The sequence below is a fragment of the Gadus chalcogrammus genome, chromosome 16 (assembly GCF_026213295.1).
Source record: "Gadus chalcogrammus isolate NIFS_2021 chromosome 16, NIFS_Gcha_1.0, whole genome shotgun sequence".
Classification (NCBI taxonomy): Eukaryota; Metazoa; Chordata; class Actinopteri; order Gadiformes; family Gadidae; genus Gadus; species Gadus chalcogrammus.
Window position 1 is genome coordinate 23856946 of NC_079427.1, and position 22495 is coordinate 23879440.

The window sequence follows — 22495 nt, forward strand, 5'->3', positions numbered from 1 at the left end:
TGCCGTGTTCTACAAGTAATTGCTGAGGAGGGTGGCGAGGCTCAGAAGCCTCACACACACACAAACACACACACACACACACACACACACACACACACACACACACACACACACACACACACACACACACACACACACACACACACACACACACACCCAAAGGTACATGTGGGCAAGCACACACAGTTTACTTGCAGCTGTTGCTGTCTTTGATGATAATTGAGCAGGCACATCTGGAGAAGAACTTTTACTAGCAGGAAAAAAAAAGGAACAACCCTCCTGTTTTCTTTCATGCTCCTTCGGAAGAATACAGCCAAAGAACATTTTGCATGGAGTAGTAGTGTGCGTGAATGTGAGGGAGAGAGAGCGAGAGCGAGAGCGAGAGAGAGAGAGTGTTCGTTAGGGACATTTGGCAATTTGTCTCGCTTTCTTTCTCTCCATCCTGCAAGGCGACGCAGGTTTCCAAATGGGTTGTGCTCTTCCCCACCACAGCATCTACAGTCTGCTCCCTCTAGACCGCAGCGAGAGAGAACACCACCGCAAAGCCTGTAATTGGCTCATCAGTGCTTCCTCAAGAAACACCGCCATCCGACAAACTACTCAACTGCAAACACCACAACACCTTCGCTCTCTGTGCCTCTCATGTTAAATGCCGACAGTATACATGAAGACCTTTTTCTCCGTGGCAATCAAGCACAGTGTCTGTTTTGATGCAATGTGTGTGTGTGTGTGTGTGTGTGTGTGTGGGTGTGGGTGTGGGTGTGTGTGTGTGTGTGTGTGTGTGTGTGTGTGTGTGTGTGTGTGTGTGTGAGCGTGTGTGGAATACAGATCCCAAAACATGCCTGAGAGATGGAAAGACGTAAAGACAAGAGAGTGACGAAGGGGCTAGTTTGTCTGCGATAATAAAATAAAAAATGCTTATTAACGAAAGCAAAAGCAAAAGCTGCATGCCTGCCTCATGGTGCATGTGTGTTCATCAAAGTGTGCCAGTGCTGTGCTTGCGTGTACATATTTAGCTCGGGCTGGATAGACTGCAGACGCAGGCAGCCTCCCAGAGTTTGCACTAACGAGCGAGCGAGGTATCTATTTTATTTGGTTATTTGCCTCTTTTCTCTCTGCCCCAGTCGGCAGGGATTACTCACCATGTCCTCGACGTTGCAGCAGAGAGGGAAAGCAGGCGTTTAGGAAGTTCAGATGATACTTGGCAGCCAGCAGCCACTTCCTCCAGGGGGGGAAGACTGTGGGAAATTATGGTAATCTCCAGCACAGTGCTATAGTCGCCTAGCTCTCCGAGCCCTGTGGTTGCTGAGGGAGAGCACTTGGGAACAGAGCAGCGAAGGAAAGAGAGTATGGAGGGTGAGAAGCAGTGGGGAGGAGAGGGAGGCGGTGGAGGAGGAGGAACTGGGAAATCCGACGACAAACAGTTTCTTCAGGCAATTGTTGTCTCAAGACTGGTAGTAATATGCTGTCACACTGTGGTAGTAGTACAGTGAGACCGCATTCACCTGGATTGGTGTTAGTAGAAAGCTTAGACCTTCGACCTTGCTACCACTGCAAAATGTATAGGGTAACATTAAGACCTTGTCATATCCATAAATCCTCATTAAGTGTGCACATAGCTAGCAAAGTGCAGCACTGATCAGATGAGCAGCACAGCCAATGGAGTCGCAGCCTGCCGCAGGCCGCCAGCCCCCCGCCCATTCAGTCTCTAAACGCCTGATAAGATTCAGCTGTGTTGGTTTCTTGGGTTGAGTATCTTGATGACGTTTGTCATGCTTTACATCTTCAACATGAGAGGCCGCTCAGAACAAAGAATGGCAATTAGAGAGAAACCAGGCACAGCAGACCCTGCATTGCAAGACTTCTGCCTCCCCACCCCTTCTCTTTCTCTCTCACTTTCTCTCTTTCAACGACAGCTTTTAGGGTTATTTACTTGCTAAAGTTATTTTTCTTGGGCCGGCCATTTTCTAATTTCTCAGTTCTCTATTCCCTCTCTCTCCCTCTCCTTTAGGAGCAAGGGGTGCAGAATGAGTTACACCCGGAGCTCGGCTCAGGGCGACGGAGGCAGACGGCTCTAAAACTCATTAGTTCCAGCGCTGAGCATTTTATAATCCGTCACAAACAAACAGGCAAACACCCAAGATTAATGGTTGTTCACTCGGTAAGAAAAAGGACCTAGGGGGAAGATTTTGGCCTACCGTGAGGTCTCACACACCAGCGTGACACACACGCACGCACAAACGCACACACACCCACACCCACACCCACACCCACACCCACACCCACACACACACACACACACACACACACACACACACACACAAACAGCTAAGCCAGTACAAGCAAAGGAGGGCCCAAGAAACTGACCGTTATTTTACCTATTTTCCTCTCCTTTAGTCTACTTGTCTGTTCCTCTTTGTCTCTCCCGTGCTTTCCAGTGTGAAGGCATTTCCATGTATCAGGAGGGGGAGAAGGATGTCTGGGTGAGGGGGGGGCAGGGTGTATTTGAAGTGATTGGTCATGAACAAGGGTTGCCTTGGCAGCCGCTGCCAGGAGCTAGAGACGATGGGGGCCAGGAGCTTGGGTGTTTTGTCTCTCTTGCGGACAGTGGACAGTGCCCCCCCGCCGCCAGTATGGCTCTACCAACGTGGCCAAGTCACAGTCAACACCCCCCCCCCCCCCCCCCGCCATGCTGCCTTGAGCCCTCTGCCAACTGCAATAACAGTTGATCACAGACAAGGACTGTCTGGGAAGCCACCCCAATCTGGTGCCAGGGTGGCACCCCCATGCCAGGATAGTGTTGGATGGGAGGGATGGGGGAGACACTGGATGTCCAGCCCCTACCAACAAGGACCTGGGGCTATGGGAGAGAGAATGGAATTTCTTAACTTCCAGTGCTTAATTGCCTATTAATGAGCTCATCTCCAGCCGTTGGTGTGGGGAGAGAACAGTGTAACGAGCCAGGGAACTTTCAGCAGCGGTGGGGCTTAAGGTGCATGTGTGTGTTTTGGGCTTCCCTTGATCAAGCGGGGAGGGGCGGGGGGCTCAGAGGTATGGTGTTTGTTCTCAGCATAAACAGTTATGGTTTCTGACATCTGTTGTGGTCACAGGGAAAGCTGCCGAAGCAATTAGGCCGCTGGATTGGCGAGGTCGGGGCTGGTTTATGTCGAGGGAGAGCAGGTAACAGGTCAACAATTAACATGCATATGAAGTGTGTGGTTCCTTTAACAAGTTCCTCGAGGAGTAAGTCAAACAGGGGCCAGGCTGAGGCAAAATGTAATCCCATGGCAAGACGGACGTCTGGGTTTCTCAGTGGCCCTGAGTGACAAGAGACAGGTGCCCGACGCCTGGCATGTGGCGGTTCCTCTGGGTTAGTGGACAGGGTTGTTCCCCCTCCAGGCTCACATTCCTTAGCTAGACTCCCCAAGTAATCACTGAATAATGTATGTATCCTGCATGCAATGCCCACATGATAATCAAATATACGAACTGATCCAGTTGAACTTTGACCGTTTGGAAAGCTGTAGGCGACGGGGGGAACGGTGTGAGCCGTCGGGAGCAACGCTGTAACATAACATTATGATTCAAACAGATGTCCTCTAATTAAACCTCAGTCCCGGGATCTGCCTCCTCACAGGCGGTACTGGCGAGGCGTCTTAAAGTCACGCTGACATTTAAAATTGAGCTCCATTAGTGGGATAAAACCACAAAACGAAATACAGGAATCCATCATGTTAGCGGTGCTATAACACTGCTCCCGCCGAGCTACGACAAACAATGCCCCGCGGCAGGCACATCATCAAGCACAGAGGCCGATGAGGTCTCCTATAGTTTCAATGGCCGGGCTGGCTATTTTCAACACCAGATGCTGACTCCTGAACCCCACCTCTGACGGGACAGAGGACGTCCACCATCGTAACGAGGCTCGAACGCAGCGCTTATGTAAACCCCGTTGGAGCCGGTACCGCCCGGCCCCGCTCTCCGTAGAATCACGGCGCTGTGTGCTGTATCCCCTCACGATGCACAGAGCCCCTGGTAATTAGAGAGGTCCTCGGTTTCCAGGCTTGACCCCCTCATTAGCCATGGCAGGCATCTCTCAGCCACAACACTTCAGCTTTCAGGAGTCGCATGAAGTCGCAGTCCTACGCGCAGCCCGAACAAAAGAATGACACCCCCCCCCCCCACCCACACACACACACACACACACACACACACACACACACACACACACACACACACACACACACACACACACACCACACACACACACACACACACACACACACACACACACACACACACACACACACACACACCTCTTAAAAGTGCTAGAAATTCCACAATGGAAAGTTTAATCCATCAATTTTGCAAAAAGGGGTTAATTTGCCTCGCTTATGCAAATAAAACAGCCAGGTTTCAATTTGTCGACATCCTCCTACACATACTAGGGGTGGTGCAGACGGTTATGCAATGCACAGACTTCCATTCACTTAATGGATGTGTCCCTGCTGCCGGGGAAAATAATACCCTGGGTAACAATGGGCCCAGATAATACAGTCCACCGTTTCAGACCCCATTTATAAATGCACTGTCAACAAATACGTGCCGGTTGCAAAGATCCCTACTGCAACCAGCCGATCCAATGGTCTAGATTAGTACCCCTGAAGTCTTATCTCCTAGTCCTAAACCCTATCCTTTGAGCAGAGAAAATCGCTTGGGGTTAACAGTAGAGTGATGAAGCTCAGGGGAGAGAAGTCGTTTTAGAGACATAGAAAGAAAGCTGAACTCGAGAGACAGTGTGATGCCCGGCTGTCCTCATCTCTTTAGTATGCATGAGCACTTCTCTTCTGACCGAAAGTTGTTGATCCAGATCAAAGGCTGCTGCTGAGCTCGGTTCAGTTCTGCTATCCAACCCAATCTACCCATCCCTGATCCCTCACACAGGGAAAAGCCCCCCCCCCCTTCACCCCCCACTGCACATGAAAAGAATATCCAATGTTTTCATTCTGGATATCATATTTTTCATATTGAAATGCATAGCATTTTGGGATAGCTTGAATAAGAATTGGGTCCTTAAAATAGTAGATTGTTTTTTCTGAAGAAGAGACATTGGTATTGATTTCCTTGTGATCTGATACTGTCTAAAGCAACCATACAAATGCATTTCGGAAGATCAATGCATTTTCGGTTGACTAATCGATCAATATTTTGGATTGGCTGTGGATCATAGGGTGGGAGGAGCAGACAAAAGCTTATTTCCAGGTATTTGTGTCCTCTGGAGCCTCATTTGCAATGCACCTTGTCAAACTCCCACATCACTCACCATTGTGTTCAACTTCATTCACCAATTACAAATGCTCTTGTTGAACCGTAACCTTTTGGTTAATAGTGTATCCTAGTGAATAATTATTTTAATTGATTAAAAAATCTATAATATGGATGTTATGGAGATTTAAGAGACATTCTTACATTCTGGCTTAAGCCTTCCTTGGTGTAGTTTGAAAGTCGCCATTTGCATTCCTCTCTATATGCATTCAGTCTTGTGCCATTATTCCTTCAAAACATCTTTGATTTGCATACACTGATGCAACCCAATTTAAATTAGAAGTTAATTCCTTTTTCTTTTTTAGAACATTTATTTTCAAATGCATCGTTGATGTGAATAATTAACGGCAGCTGATGCCATTGCCTTGATGTTTGGTGCCACTGCTTCACTGAGAATTTTAAACAGTGTTAGTTCAGTTAGCTGTGTGTGTCTGTGCGTCTGTCAACTTCACCAGGGACCCTCTAAGTTTGCTACGTGGCTGTTTCAACAGCATGAACTACAAGCTATTAATGTTGAGGGTACAACGCTCCTGTCAATATTCATGCACAAGTTATGTGGGTTGACATTTACAATGTGACAGATCATAAAACTTGTCGCGAAGGGACTTCCAGATGAGCCGGCATTGCGATACACTGGGAAACGCCGACCTAGCGATCAAGATTACATCTATTGAAATCTATGTATGTTTGCCAAACACAATTTTTTTTTAGATCTCTATCTCAAAGTCTGTCAGATTTGTGAAAATATTTTTTTGTTTTTGCATATTTAGTCAATGAGAAATGAAGTCTTCTACTGTTACGATTATTATAGGATTTTGGAATTGCCCAGATTTAGTCTTTAATGGCTGCTTTGTATTAATCAATACCCCCAAATACAGAGGTTTTGAATGAACATTGAGATGACATGTGACTGGGGCTGTTGTTGCGTCACACCAACAGTGGTCTCAGTCCACACACAGTGTTTGAGAGATCAGAAGTGGCCCTTGAGAAGACTGGGACCACCCTGCTGTAATACACACACCCTCTGGAATTGATTTGTGTGTGCATGTGTGTGTGCATGCGTTTGTGTGTGTGTGCGTGTATGTGTGTGTATATGTTTGTGGGTGTTTGTGTGTCTAGGAATTAGTTTGGGAAGTGTGAAACATGCGGGCCACCAACTGTCTAACTCTAACCCAATATGGAGAGCTTTCTTTTTTGTGTATTAAATATCTAATTTCTATGCTTGGCAGCTTAAGCTGCTTACTTCAGACCAGTCCTAATCCATCACTATCGGCTACAAAGTGAGCACTTGTTTCCTTTGCCCATTTAACTTTGTGTTGTTGTTTTGTTGGTTAGATGTCGTATGCTGCTTCGTCTGCCTCTGTTTTATCTAGTCCCCCCAGCCCTTCTGTGTTCCTCGTGGATAAATAAATTAAATATCATTAAGCCTGGTCCGTATTATGGCACCACCAGTTCCCCATGCGCCAGCTCACTTGGGAAGTGTTTGGGAATGAGCTTCTCATTAGGAGCTGTGTGGGATAGCTGGGGGAAGGGGAAGGGCTTTTGACAGGGAACGGCAGGTGTAGGAGATCTAGACAGCAAGATATGCAGCCAGGGTTGGGAACAATGGAGAGGGACCATAGAAAGCTGGAAAGAAATTGAGAAATAGAGAGCAAGAGAGAGGGGATTTAAAATTAAATAGAATATGAGAAGTTAGCAAATTAACATGTTTTCAACTACAGACTACTGGATTATTTAGAGAGTTGACGATTAACACAGTTAGTTTGAATGATAAGACTTATGGTGTAGTATTCTAATATATGATTGACAGGATATTGGTTCCAAACGTCCAATACGGTTGTTCACTGCATCTTTGAACTGAATTTTAAGCAAAAACTGGTAAAACCATCATGCAGTTCCTTAAATATTAAAATAAAATGTTGCTGCTTGGTTTCATGTTCAAATTTGCCCAACAGTTTTTTTTTTTTTTGACTCTGTTGCTTCCAATGCAGCTTCAATTGTGAGTAAATGGCAAAATTCCTTCTGATGTTTCATTTTGTGCATGTGTGAGCATGCAATCACACTCCAGTAGCAGACTATAACCTGAATATAAAAAATAGCAAAACACACTCCAGTCCTCCGTAGACTGCTACCATTATGTACTGATGGCTTCCACTTGGCAGAGTAGACAAGCATCATTCTGGCAAAATCCCTGCAAAGAAATTGCCAATTTAGCCAATTTATCTCCGTCCATGTCTCCCCCGCTTCGGAAAGTCCTTACTATAGCCGTCTCCCCCAAGGGGCGCATTCCATACTGCTTAACCCAGTCCTTGCCCCAACGCTCCTGGCCTGAGATCTGACATGACAGGCTCCCTTGTTTTTCTCCTCCACCTCGATATGTCGCCGGCTCTCCCTAATTTCTCAAAGGGAACACTCTGTCTCTCGTCCCGATGCCCCCCCCACCCCCCCCACACCCCTACACTGGCGCGTGGAAAGATCTGCGCCCCTAAATTAAATCAGGGACGTCGCAATTCCTCTCCGCCCGACACAGGCACTCCAACGGCGGTGTTATGAAATCTGGACTGTCAGAGGGAGTTAGCGAGCGTAGCGCTGTGACATCGCCATAGCATACCGCCGCCGCCGCCTACTGCACCTCCTCTGTGCTCCAGCGGGATAAATCTGTGCCTATTTTTATGGAGTTTGTAAACTGTGAGTGTGTAATCGAATGAGGAATGATGGCTGTTCGGGGGGCAGTGCAAGGGGGTGGGTTAGCGATAGCACTAACGGCGTGTGCGATCTTTGAGGTGAAAAGGTCATGAGCTTGAGCAGGGGCTGGTTTAAGGTGTGGTTGGATGTGGTGAGCATTGGTTGGTGGGTAGGGGCCAATGAGGGTAATAGTCGTGTTTCATTCTGGATGCAGTTTCTATATGAAAGATCGACAAAGGTCAATGACATACATTGCCCCTTTCCCACATAGTTTCCGGAAAAATTACTGGGATAACCTTCATGGCACTGCTAGTGATTTCTATTTTTCTCAGATGCAGTTTTGATTTTTCCATCGTGCCCCCATTCACACATGGTATAGCGATACCAAAATAGAAACGCTTATTAAAGTCAGTCTTGATTTTGTGAAATATCGATCCCTGTTCCCATTCACACTTGACCACATGCAGGGAATCTGATGGAACTTTGCAGGGTAAGACTGCATCTTTGAAGGGGCTTATGTGTGAGCCCATAAGAGGGTCTGAAAGATAGTGGGCTCCATATTTATGATATGCAGTGTTGGTTTGAGAGGATGCTGGGCTGTGTGGCAGCAGGACAACAGATGGATATTGATATTGTGATAGGAAACTACACAATGCCTTGAAATGTGTTCATTGCGCTTCAGACTTTGCCTGGTTTTATAGGCTACACTAAATTGAGGATTTTCTTTAAAGGTTGGGTATGGAATTCTCTTTTTTGGAAATTTTTGCAAAATTACTTGAAATCCTTATCATAACCCACTAACAGCCACTGAGTTAAAAAAACTGACATGAAAATCAAACAAGTCAATCATCTGTGGAACGGGCAGGGCTCGAAAAACTCCAGCCAATGATTTCCAGAACCACCGTGTGGCATTGGACAGTAAGTACGTCAATCAAATGGTCGTACGGCACTCCCCCTCCCCCGCTCCCCGCGCGTGACCCCTTCGTGCACGTACTCAAAGCTTGTGACCCAGAGCAAGCTTTTTTTGTTGTTATCCTGTGGTAGCTACTGGAGCTAGCTAACTAGCTAATCCACATTTGGACCTAGCGCTAGAAGACAACCCTAAACTCCAACCTAGCAAGCCTGGCTCGCTCTCGCGCATCTTTGTTCGTGCTCGTGCATGATGGTGCATCCATGTACCTGGAATGGGTAGGACCATTTGAGTTGTGTATTTTCAAAATCTGCTGGCGTTTCGCAAATCTCATACAGAACCTTTAATGATTGTAGATAAGTCAAATCAAACCAATTTGTCTTCTTGCTTCCTCATACATATTAGCGAAAAATCTCTAATATGTATTTTGTGAAAAATATCCTTCAGGCTAAAACAAAATAATCATCAAAACATTATGCCATGTAATGTTTAAAAGTATCGTGATATTTTTATATTTTTAGTGCCTCATGAAAAATTGAAAATACATGTACAAAAAATCATTAGGGGGTTTGATGAACAAAGATGGCACCATAGCATATCAATAGGATCAAGCCAGACATTCACACACACACACACACACACACACACACACACACACACACACACACACACACACACACACACACACACACACACACACACACACACACACACACATACACACACACACACACACACACACACACACACACAATAAGAAAGGCAATAGAAGAAGAATTTGGACAAGATACCATCCCTGCAGAGCTGTTCGATTTGTCAGTTGCTTGGATCCACCCCATGGTTAACCATTGGCCGCTGTCTGATTGTGTGTATGAGAGATGGACTGACATAGAGGGAAAGAGAGAGAAAGAGGGAAAGAGAGAAAGAGAAAGTGAGAGGGAGAGAGAGAAACACAGAGAGAGAGAAATGTTAATGAGGGCAGTGGGACGTGAACAAACCGCTTTCTAGCCTAATGAATACATTCAGAGAGAGAAAGAGAGAGGGAGAGGGATAGAGAATGGAAATGATGTGGGGCACGGGGGAGAGGGTAAAGAACGGACTTTAGGGGTCACAAACTGATTCCACATGCAAGTGGACTGAGTGACTCACAGGGTTGAGAAGTATATATGTATAAGCATGGTGTCTGTTCGTATGTGTGTATGTGTGTGTTTGCAGTTTTGCTTAGTCATTGCTTACATTCCACATGGGGGAGATGTCAAATGCACCATCTGTACCACAAATGCGTAAGGTCTAGATTTCACCCTCAGGTATAATCGCCTATTAAAGATAGACTTAGCTTCATACTGAGCTCACCTATTTGAGAGGCTTACTATTCTGTATATTAGACTGCTTAGTCCCTTAACCATGCTAAGAGGGCTTTGGAGGAGGCTTATTATGCACGCAAAACACAAGTCATTACGGAAATACCATTATTCTGGTTCCATGGCTCCATCTTTGGCTTTAGTCCACAAAGCATGAGAGCAGGGAGAGCAGATGTTGCCTAGCCCTCAACAGTGATACAGGTTACAAGCGTTATACAAAAAACAGAAGAGGGTAGCCACAGCGACGGTAGTCACTGTTGGCCTGAGTTCCGAGGTCACAGGTACTTTTGCATGATAAACATCTGCACAGGAACACAAACACCCGATGGAACCAGTGAGTTGTCAGCATTCAAAAACAACTGAAACCCGCTGGCATATGCTGCTGCCAGGTGGGCTTTCTCCTAGACTCAGGACAGCATCGTCTCAGCTATCCTATTGTGATTACCAACTGTGCAGGGTCTCATGTTTCGTATGAAAATCTGTAGCTATTTGAATTTATCTCCAGACTTCTCCGTATGCAAGAACACAGATGGCACGGTTACATGGTGTGTTTGGGTAAATGTCATGATTTGATGATTTGGGCATTCTTCCAAGTGTAACCATTGCATTCTGCAGCAGCAAGAAGCCCATCGGCCACACCTCCCTATAAGGCACAGTGCCCTCAATTGTCTCTGTGCACTGACCCCCAGGAAAAAATAAAAAGCTGCATTTCAAAAATGGTATGGACTGTGATGTGGAGATTATTTCCTCCAACGCCAAAGCCCTAGAAGAAATGACTTCACCTGTGCACATCACTCGTCGGAAGCACTCTCTCTCTCTGCAGTTTATATAATTCCTGTAGCAATACCATACAACCCCCCCCCCCCCCACCCCCCCCCACACACACACACACACACACACTCACAGACACACACACACACACACACACACACACACACACACACACACACACACACTCTTTACCCTCTACAACTCCTCTAATCCTTAGGCAACACACAGTGAATAAATCGGGGAAGCAGGTTTATACCAGCACTCCATAGTAACTGTGTGTATGTCTCTGTGTGTGTGTGTGTGTGTGTGTGTGTGTGTGTGTGTGTGTGTGTGTGTGTGTGTGTGTGTGTGTGTGTGTGTGTGTGTGTGTGTGTGTGTGCGTGTGCGCATAGAAGTGTGTGCCTAAGTTTGTGTTTGAAGGAGTGCACAGCCAGCCCACGGTTGTTGAAAAGCAAGTGGGCACAGCCTGCCAGGATGTAACTTAACCTATGGTCCAATATGACTGCTCCCATTTAGCTCTAATACCGCCCTCTGCATCGTGCGTCCCTTCAGCACAAGTTCATCTTATCTCCATGCAGACACTACAAGGAAAGTCCTCCTCTGTAGGCTGGGATTTATTTCGATTTTCTTAGCACAAAAATGTTTCCTTTCTCGCTCTCTATTTTCCGTCGCACATTTCTTTGTGTCTGTGTTTTAGTGAAGACGGATCAACGCAATGTATAATGGTGCTTAGCACGCCACCAACAAATGAAGTGGAGAAATTCCCGTGGAGGAACCACGGCAGGCCGGGTCGTTTTAAAGACTAGTCGGGTTGGAGACTTGCCTCCATCTACAAATCGTCTCTGCCACCACCTGCTAGTCATCAGCCCTAATTGTACAACCTCAAATGAACCGTGATAACTACTTTAAACTTATGTACTGCCAACCGCAAGTGATTGTAGTACTTAACAGTGCAAAGCCATCATTAACTAACTGGTTATTAGAAAATGGTCCGTATTAATCAAATCAAGTAAAGAGCAGATCAATTCAAAAGGTGACCTGCAGGCCTTGAAGCGTAAACCACGTAGCGAGAAAAACACATTGATTGGCGCATTGCTATCCATGCTATCTCTGTCTAAATGCATATAAGCTGGAAGGGTTGGGTGTGGTGAAACCATTCATTTTTAATGGAGTCATCCGCGATATATATCATCTGCCCTTTTTCTGTTTCTCTGCTTTTGTAATGACAAATCTGAGCTATTTTGAGCACAACATGTAAGCCACAAATTAGGAAACGGATCAAAACAAGACAATTACCACCTTTATGCTGCGTCCTTTCCTTTTGACTCAGCCAAGTGAGCCCAAATGGTTGGAGGGTGGTTGAAGACTGGCTAGTGGTTAATTACCTCTATCAAAGCCTGCTTCCTCGCTGAGGCCACGGCCCCGGTGGGTCCCCAGGGGCCGATTAGAGCTGCACTGCACGCCTCCTGGATCTCTACCCCGCCGTGAGCATGGTGTACACACACACACACACACACACACACACACACACACACACACACACACACACACACACACACACACACACACACACAGACACAGACACAGACACAGACACACACACACACACACACACACACACACACACACACACACACACACACACTAACACTAAAACTAACCCTTGATTCACCACACCTGTAAAAGTAGTAGGTTAATAGTGTAGGGACAAAGAGCTTCATAATGTTAGCCTCTGCATCAAGCCAGACAAGCTACAGACAGCTAAGCAGCCCGGGACGACAGACAGGGGAAGCTAATGGTTAGTTGACCTCATGATAAGAAGTGAAAGAGAAGAGAGAGTTTCCCCCAAAAACGTGCAAATTGGTTTGGTGAATAGCACAAAGCCAATCAAAAGTTGAAAATAATTATAATCATAATATAAGAGAACTATGATTTTCCTGCTAACATTACAAAAGGATGGATTACTGTTATTTCTTGTTCGGTGCTAGCAGTGTCTCCAAGTATTTGTCCATTGGTAAACAAGCAATCCAGGCAAACTAAACCGATTTTTAAAACAAAGAAATACACGATCCAATCACAGGAAAGAGAGACTAACAATGACAGTGGGTAGTTCAATCAGCGGCGTCCTAAATGAACTGCCAAAGCTACTTGAGAAAACAGTTTCAATGAGACTTTACAATTACAAAGCCGCCCCAATGTACCTCAGCAAAAATACAAACAATCATAGGGCCCTGCAGGCGTGTATATAAATGTATTATTTTGTATTATCCAGAGGAAGCCAAGTGAAAATATTTAGAGTGCAGCGGTGAGAGGGAGAGGAGGAAAAGAGGCGACTTGTGTGTTAGCGAGAAGTGAGAGAGGGAGAGAGGCCTTGAGGAGACTGAAAACAACAGAAAGAGACAAGATGGACTGAAAAAGTGAGGAAAGAAGAAAGAGAGTGACAGAGAAAGACACACAAACCTATACTCACCAAATCACTAAATGGGCCACTGCATAATCACACCCGACGAACGTCAAGCAAAAAACCCTTTTATTTCCATTACTCTATTTGCCATGATGGATGTGACTTTCATTGTGTGTGTGTGTGTGTGTGTGTGTGTGTGTGTGTGTGTGTGTGTGTGTGTGTGTGTGTGTGTGTGTGTGTGTGTGTGTGTGTGTGTGTGTGTGTGTGTGTGTGTGTGTGTGTGTATGTGCGCGTGTGTGTGTTTCCCATGCGAGTTGCTTCAATGCCTGCCCACAACCATTTTTGGACTTTGGATATATATTTGCATGTGAGTGATTATATGTGTCATTTGAGCATAGCTATAATCAAGGCTACAGTACATTAATGATAGTCCACCATAGCGTGTGCACGGTACTAGCCAATGACTGGTGGAAGACCCAACGGAACACCCACATCATGCGGGTCAGGTACGATTACTAAGTGGAAACTAATCGATAGTGTGACTTGATTTTCTTTCCCACAGGTTGTCCTTGTACTCCCTCTGCAATCAACACACACACACACACACACACACACACACACACACACACACACACACACACACACACACACACACACACCCAGACACACAAGCAAAACTGGTCGTTATCATGTGCATGTGTGCGCACGTTGAACTGTTTAATCACTCAGAATCCCACACCCCCTTCTCTGGTAGAAGTGTTTAGCGTGCAACACAATGTTGTGTGTGTGTGTGACACAGACAGGACCACAGACCTTGAAAGGTGTGTGTGTGTGTGTGTGTGTGTGTGTGTGTGTGTGTGTGTGTGTGTGTGTGTGTGTGTGTGTGTGTGTGTGTGTGTGTGTGTGTGTGTGTGTGTGTGTGTGTGTGTGATAAGAATTGCTGATATCACCCAGTTGGTCTTGAGAGGCTGTTTCCTCCATGATGGTTAAAGCCTGCTTGAGCATGTGGACCCTTATGGATGTTGTATCATCCGCCCAAGATCAATCTCTGACCAAACTGGAACTTCTCCCATGGTGAAAAACATTATGACTTTGTACTTTCGTTGCCTTTAATATCTTTCCTTCATTATCCTTATATTAGCTATCATCCACACTCCCTATCTCTCCCTCTCCCTCTCTTTTCCTATCTCTCTCCTCCTTTCAGATTGTCTTGTTTAATTTGTCTCCCACAATCTGTTCGGTGCTTAATAGTGGGCATCACTCAGGGGCAGGTAATTGGGACACATAAGTGAGTATGTATATGCATATGTGAGTGTGGGTGCGGCCAAGCCAGGAAAAAAGATTGATCTTGCGCGCAAGCGCACAGACTCACACAGACACACACAGACAACTTTGCTGCTGACCCCTGCTACAATGAAACGGCCCCAAAGCCAATTACCTTCCATATAAACGCTGGTATTCAGCCCGCTCCGCTGGAACGCCCACGGACGCTGCGGCTCCTCTGCCCTGTTTACAGAGGCTGTCCACCTCAGAAGATGGACCAACACACACACACACACACACACACACACACACACACACACACACACACACACACACACACACACACACACACACACACACACACACACACACACACACACACACAGGACTACACCCCCCCACACACACACACACACACACACACACACACACACACGCACACACGCACACACACACACGCACACTCTAAGACAGGCCAATAAGGGTGATGCATAGACCAGCATAATACCCGCAGCTATGCATTTTTGGATGCAATAGCCTCAGCAGACATGGAGCTTATGAGTGAGAGGAGGGTAGAAAACACAGACACACAGGCATACACAACCCCCCCCCCCCCCCCAACAAACAAACGTACCCCGCACACACACAGCCAGGTCTGCACACGCACGTACATGGACAAGATAAATAAGCATTTGGTTCCTTTGCTTTCTTATCCCTCGGTACTCGGTGTTGAGAAAGCAGGCATCACTAATCAATGCACTCCTGTTTTACATTTCCCAAAACCACCGTGGGAGTGAGGGAGGGAGAGGATGCTGGTTGAAAATGTAAAATAGCAGCTAGCAAGTTAAGAGTTTAGAACTCAGTTCATCGCTAAATCCCGAATGTCATCGGACAGCGTTTCTTAATGAGCTATCGATTCTATACAACTCCCCCGCCCCTAACCTCCTCCCTACTACAAGTCAGGGAACCTGCCTTTCCACCTTTATTTCCTCAGCAACAAGGTCTCTTGATCTGAAACAACAAAATCTATGGAAGGAAAATGGGAGCAGAGGGGGAACAAATAAATCTTGAGCCTTTTCAAATATATTGACAAAGCCCGGCTTGCAGCCCTGCCCCACCCTGCTGATTTAGAGGTGTGTTCTGACAAGCGGCACCGCATGGGTGGAGAGCAGAGAACGACAGTCAGAAGCGGTTTGGCCGACACTGTATCAACAGACTGTGCCCAGGGACCTGGGCAGAGCGGCTATTTATTAATGTCAGCTGCAGGAGTGCTAGGCTCATATCTGCGGCCATGGACCAGAGCGTTTCTGAGGTTTGGGGGTGTGGTGGGTTTAGAAGAAACATGACACTGACACACCGCCGCCTCTCCATCTCTCCCTCTCTCCCTCACTCACTCACTCTCATAGAGGCCAAGCTTCCAATTCCCCCCTGTCCGGCTTCCATTTCACACACCTTTTCACACACACATCGTTTCCGGTCCACCATGGTGCACCAGTGGGCTCGAGAAGTTATTATTGCGACAAATAACGACAATAACGTTTTTTTACCTGCCTCTGAAGAACGGCTGATCCATCTGAGATGCCCTCCCACATCAACTCCATCAAATGGGCTTAATTCAAGAGGATGAAAACCAGATAAGATCGGTACATTTTGGTAAAAGTAGCAAGCAGCTCAGAGTGGTCTGCATGACGTCTACAGTTACGGGATGAAAAGGGAGAAAAGGTATTTGCTTGCCCTTTTTCCACAATGTTTTCTTGACCTTTATTGGCGTGGGGCTGATGCTATTGGCATGGACATGGATGGGTGACCTGCATGTCCTTCAGGTGGATCGTGGACGGGAGCATGTGCACGCACACACAAACACACACACACACACACACACACACACACACACACACACACACACACACACACACACACACACACACACACACACACACACACACACACACACACACACACACACACACACACACACACACGACACACAAAGGATCGATGGATGGCCATCTGCTCTGGCAAGGGTTGGAGGTCCCTGGATGGCCATTGGTTGGTGTGGGCACACTGGATTATTCAGGGGGGCTGGGCCAGAGTACCGGCGGCTGGGATGTGCACGAAAGCCAAGGTCAGTCGCCACAGATTCGCTGACATTGACTCGGAGAGGATTCATATCACTTCTCGAGAAAAGCAGCCCACCTCGTCCCTTTATGCGCTCAATAGATCCATGTCCCTTCTCACATTGATCCATCATGAATCGATGGCAGTCTCTTCTGACTGGTCCTTTTTAGTGAGTGCACCAATGGTCATATTTTGGCCAATAGCTCTGGATGCATTATTTAGAGTTAGAGCCATCCTTCATAGCAAACAATGTCTAATGCATCAGCAATCCACATCCCAGCCAATTATGTCTAGGATCAGTAGGTATCACTGCATCCTTTTTGCAGTCATTGTGGACAATATGTCCCCATATACCAGTCAACCAAGGATAACAATGTGAAACAGACCCATGGAATATCACATCACCCATACGCATTCGGTGATCACTGAGCAATTTCCGTTCCTCTACCTTCCCCTGAATGTATGCCAAAACCGATATCCACAGCTCACTGGGTCTAAAATTAATTATTGCGAAGTGAAAGAAAAATTATGACCTCCCGTTTTCCGATGGACGTTTTACACAGATCATGCCGCTTAATGACTCAGGGCAACCTCTTTGTCACGTTGAATCACATCCTCCACTACTCATTTAGAGTGTCAGGGTTTTTGTTCAAACTACAAACGCCCAGAGAAACCATACCTTTTCATGTCTCCCAATGCTTTCACAAAGAGCCTGTGTAAGAAGGGGGCTTGAGATTGAACTCAACAGGGATGTGCAAAACCCAAGAATTAAGCAGGTCTCGTTCAAGTCGTTACCAGTGATCAGTCATGGTCATTGCTAATCTAAAAGGGAGGGATCATTATATAAGCAGCTGTGTCTTTGGAGATTTTCTTTGGAGATTGTAAGTAACACCACCTCTTCCCAGGGGTTTGTGTAGGCTTCTTGCAGTGGGGATACGTTTACCGAACCAAAGAGCTCCTTGATACTGAGTCTGTAGCCATAGCAGAAGTAATGTGCCCCTAGTGAGCTTGCATACACACCCCACACAGACACAGACACAGACACAGACACAGACACAGACACAGACACAGACACACACACACACACACACACACACACACACACACACACACACACACACACACACACACACACACACACACACACACACACACATATTCATAAACTGTGCGAATGCAGTAGTGCATTTATTTGAACAAGTGTTTATCTACTTTAGGCCATGTTTCCCCTGTGTTTGTATTTGATAGCGTACATTTTTGTAGCACCTCAATACAAGTGCTGACCACTGATCGTACGTTTGAACTGTGAGACTAGGAGAGTCTTCAGATAATGGATGACTTCTATCCTTAAAACAAAAGAAAAAACAGGTATATGAGACACGAGAGAACGAAAGATGAAATTATAGCGATAGACTATGTCAAAAAAGGGAAAAGCAAGACAGAAATGAAGGAATTAAAGGCGAAGCATGGATTCGGTGTGTAGATGGTGGGGGGTTGATGAGCTGGAGATAAATCAGTCATATTGTTATCGGTTTGCGTCTGAAATATTGTCCAATCACAATCTCTGTATTGTTACATCATGATTTGTGTGCAAATTATGCCATGCATGTAACAAATCATATTTGTCATCATGTGAAACTCCAAGATATAGAGTGTGCGTGTGTGTGTGTCTGTGTGTATTTGTGTGTGTGTCTGTCCGTCTAGGGGGTGGGGTGAGGGAGGTAATGAGGCAGACAGACTGACAACACCAATGAGCATCTGGAGAGTTGCTCCTCTATAGGGTCCTATCACAACAGCTATTCCAGAGCATTCCAGCACTTGCCGGCAACAATAGCTGGCACATAGTTGCACACCCTGTCCCTGTCACATGCACACACACACACACACACACACACACACACACACACACACACACACACACACACACACACACACACACACACACACACACACACACACACACACACACACACACACTGACCGCACATAGACTTCCACATGCGCACATACAGACAAGACACACGCACACAGACACACACAAACCTGCAACAATGGTATCAAAAAGAGGAGACAAAACAGTGGGAAAACAACAGGCGACCGCCCCCCCACTCCCCAAGGCTGGATGAAGAGGAGACACACTAAAGAAGCACCCCCAACCCACCTTACACACACACCCACCTCCCTCTCTCTCACTCACTCACTCACACACACACACACACACACACACACACAGAGGGTGGGGAGGGAGGAGCATTGGCATTTGGCACCAACAGACGCTCACAAGCCTCCCCTGGGAAACCCAAAACATGAGGGGGAGAAGAGGAGAGCGGAGGGGAGGAGGAGAGAGAGGAGGTGAAAGAAGAGAGAGGAGGAGAAGAGGAAGGGGAGAAGAGGAGAGGGAGAGATGAGGAAAGAGAGGGGAGAGGAGGAGAGGAGAGAGAGGAAGAGAGGAGAAGAGGAAGGAGAGAGGAGGAGAGAGAGGGGGAGAGAGATGGGTGAGGAGGAGAGAGAAGGGGAGAGGAGGGGAGAGGAGGAGAGAGCGAGGGGGGAGGAGAAGGAGAGAGGGGGAGAGGAGGAGAGAGAGGGGAGAGGAGGAGGGAGGGGAGAGGAGATGGAGACAGGGGGAGAGGAGGAGAGAGGGGAGAGTAGGAGAGGGGGGATGAGGAGATAGAAGAAGAGAGAGGGTGAGGGGGAGAGAGGGGAGAGGAGGAGGAGAGGAAGAGAGAGGGGAACGCGCGGGCGGGGAGGGGGACGGTGACGGGGTGATGGGGCCAGTCTCCCCCAGCCTCTCTAGAGCTTAAGGGATGCAGAGGGAGAGAGAACGGGGGTGAGGGTAAGATTGAGAGTGAAAGAGGCGAACACAGACAATGAAGGAAGGGCCGCCTCCCTTGCTTCATTCTTCCCGCTCCCTCTGCTCCCCCTCTCCTCCCCTTCGTTTCATACAGGGTCACCAGGCTCAAGCCGCCACATTCAAATACTTCATTCCCCCGCCCTTAAAACACACACCCTCCAGCACCCCCACCTCTGAAGGGGGACAACATTTTTTTGTGTTATTTCTGTGTGGGTGGGTGGGTGTGTGGGTATGTGTGTATGTGTTGGTATGTTTGGGTGTGTGCGTGTGTGTGTTTCTTGGTGTGTGTGTGTGTGTGTGTGTGCGCCTGTGTTTGTGTCAGTACATGTGTATGTGCGTGTGCGTGTGTGCGAGGGGGGGCAGCCCGCTAGCAGTTCACGACAGAACCCCCCTTCTCATTCCAAGCCGGTCCCGCTAGGCTCCTAGCTGGGGCTTCAGCGATAAAACAGGTGGATAGAGGGCCGAGGCAGAAGTGGAGAGGGAGGGTATAGAGGGAGAGTGGGGTGGGGCGCAAAGCGGTGTGTAACACGCAGCGCGGCAGAGCGAGTCCACAGACAGCTGTTTGGCCGCCTGCCCGCCCGCTGAAAGGTGAGACCAGGGAGTGGGGAGGGAGAGCAGGGGAGCGCAGGGGCCAATATAATAAGCAAAACAGATGCGGGCGCACGCACAGGTAGCAGCGTTGAACGTGTGTGTGTCTGTGTGTGTCTCTGTGTGTGTGTGTGTGTGTGTGTGTGTGTGTGTGTGTGTGTGTGTGTGTGTGTGTGTGTGTGTGTGTGTGTGTGTGTGTGTGTGTGTGTGTGTGTGTGCGTGTGCGCGTGTGAGTGTGTACACCACGTAACAGAGTAGCGTCAATAATTCAAATGCAATAATGTAGTGTCCGATTATTCTCGGTCCGTATCACCGCTTAGGCCTTCATCAAATACAATTCCAGTAAAGAGGGTAAAGTCCACTATAGAGGACTGGATCTCGCACGCATACGCGCACACACACGCACGCACGCACACACACACACACACACACACACACACACACACACACACACACACACACACACACACACACACACACACGAACACATACACAAACACACACACACACAAACACACAGAGTTGAGATCCGCTGTGCTGGCCACTGGGAGCCTTCAAGCAGAGGACGACCCCTGCTGTGTAGCCTACCTCCATACTTCACTGTCTGACAAGTCCGCGGGCCACAGCAAATGAGTCTTAATTAACTAATAGGGCTAACAATCCGTCTCCTCTCTCGTGCTGGATGTAGCGTGTATCCCCTGCTCGAAGGTGTTCATGAAACATGATAAGGTGTAAAATAGTCACCCGTTTGTGATTTATAAAACTGCATATCAGGAGCCACAACAGAGATGTGCTTATTGGGCGTCAATGAGGCAGATATGTGCGTTGGGGGACAGCTTTCGGGGCCTTATATTCTTATTAAGAAATATACCTACCCTGCGTGTATTTGTCTACGCGTGAGTGAGTGGGGGGGACCTTAAACAGCTATTAGTCCTGCTTTCTAATATACATCGTCACCAAACGTATGCACATACAATTATACCTTCCACAAACCAACTTGATCATCTCTATGGGCTTGAGCGGACAGATACACCTGCTTCTGCAAATCTAAACGTCAAAACGAGCAGGCTGCAGCCGAGAGCCGACGCAAATAATTCTGCAGTCTAGAGGAACCGCAGATTTTTTACGCCAATCGTTTCTACACATTCAACACTATGTTATTAAGGATTCCAGAAGCACAAGGTTTCGCACGGTCAACCCGAGCTCTAACCCTGCAGTCCAGCCGTGTCCCCCTCGCGTCAAAGCCCGGGTCCGGGGACGCGTCAAAGACCGGTTCCGTCCGGGGACGCGCGGAAAACCAAATGGGCTCTCCCTGCTAGACGCGTCGTTGAACCCAACTTTGCCGGAAGGGTAACGTTGCAATTTTAACAGATCTAGTCAGACATCTTTCAGCATTAGAAAGGCACAAGACCCGTTGGGGTTTGCAGATAGCGATAAGATTGAAGGTGGTTTGCGGGCACCTTATGAACGCGTACGCTGTTGGGCATCAGACAGAATAAACGCAAAACATATTGAATCATTTGCCTGCAAATTACCCGCTTTTTCTGCTCAGTTTAGCAAAACAAATCGCTGGTTTGGGGAATCCTTTTACCGCATTCCTCTCAACCCCCCGCTGCACCACTCAGCATCAGCCTCAGCGGAGAGTACCGCTACACTGACTGCGAACACCCAACTTTCAGTGTCAATATCCGCAGCTAAAAAATAATCACGTTTCTTTCATCTGGATGAGGGTTAAGACCTTCGCTCTTACCTGTCCATCCTTAGGTTAATATCCGTTTTATCTCAGACTGTTGGCTACTTTCTGGGATCCATAGAAGTTGGGAGAAAAGGTCCGGTTCAGTCCATGCAGTCCCTCCACTCAGTCAGCGGCAGCGCACTCTGACTACAGCTCGCTTTCTCTCTCTTTCTCACACACACACACTCTGCAATGTGCTCACAGTGTGTGTGCAGCGCTACTGCTACTGCTGCTGCTTGTGCTGCCACTGGAGCGGATTCGTGTGGTGGGAGGAGGAGGGGGTGGTGGTATGGTGGAGGGAGGGAGGAAGGGGTGCGGGGGGTGGTGATGCGCGAGCACAGCGCAGCCTACTGGAGTCGAGGCCTCAGCGAATGAAATCAGTCGAGTCGCATTTAATGGTATGAATTCTGCAGATCGCCTCGTTAGGTATGACATCATGAACATTGGGGCTCCTGGGAAAAACCTCAGAAATCACATGCATAAC

At 47.4% G+C, this 22495-nt stretch overlaps 1 protein-coding gene across 1 annotated transcript in view; it reads right to left on the bottom strand.

Annotated features, from left to right (window-relative positions):
- Nucleotides 1-22232, bottom strand: part of fat3a (FAT atypical cadherin 3a) — a 159353-nt gene extending 137121 nt beyond the window's left edge. The window contains exon 1 of the mRNA XM_056610518.1: nt 22027-22232. The gene's annotated coding sequence lies outside the window, so the exon portion shown is untranslated. The remainder of the gene's footprint in view (nt 1-22026) is intronic.
- Between the last annotated feature and the right edge of the window lie 263 nt (nt 22233-22495).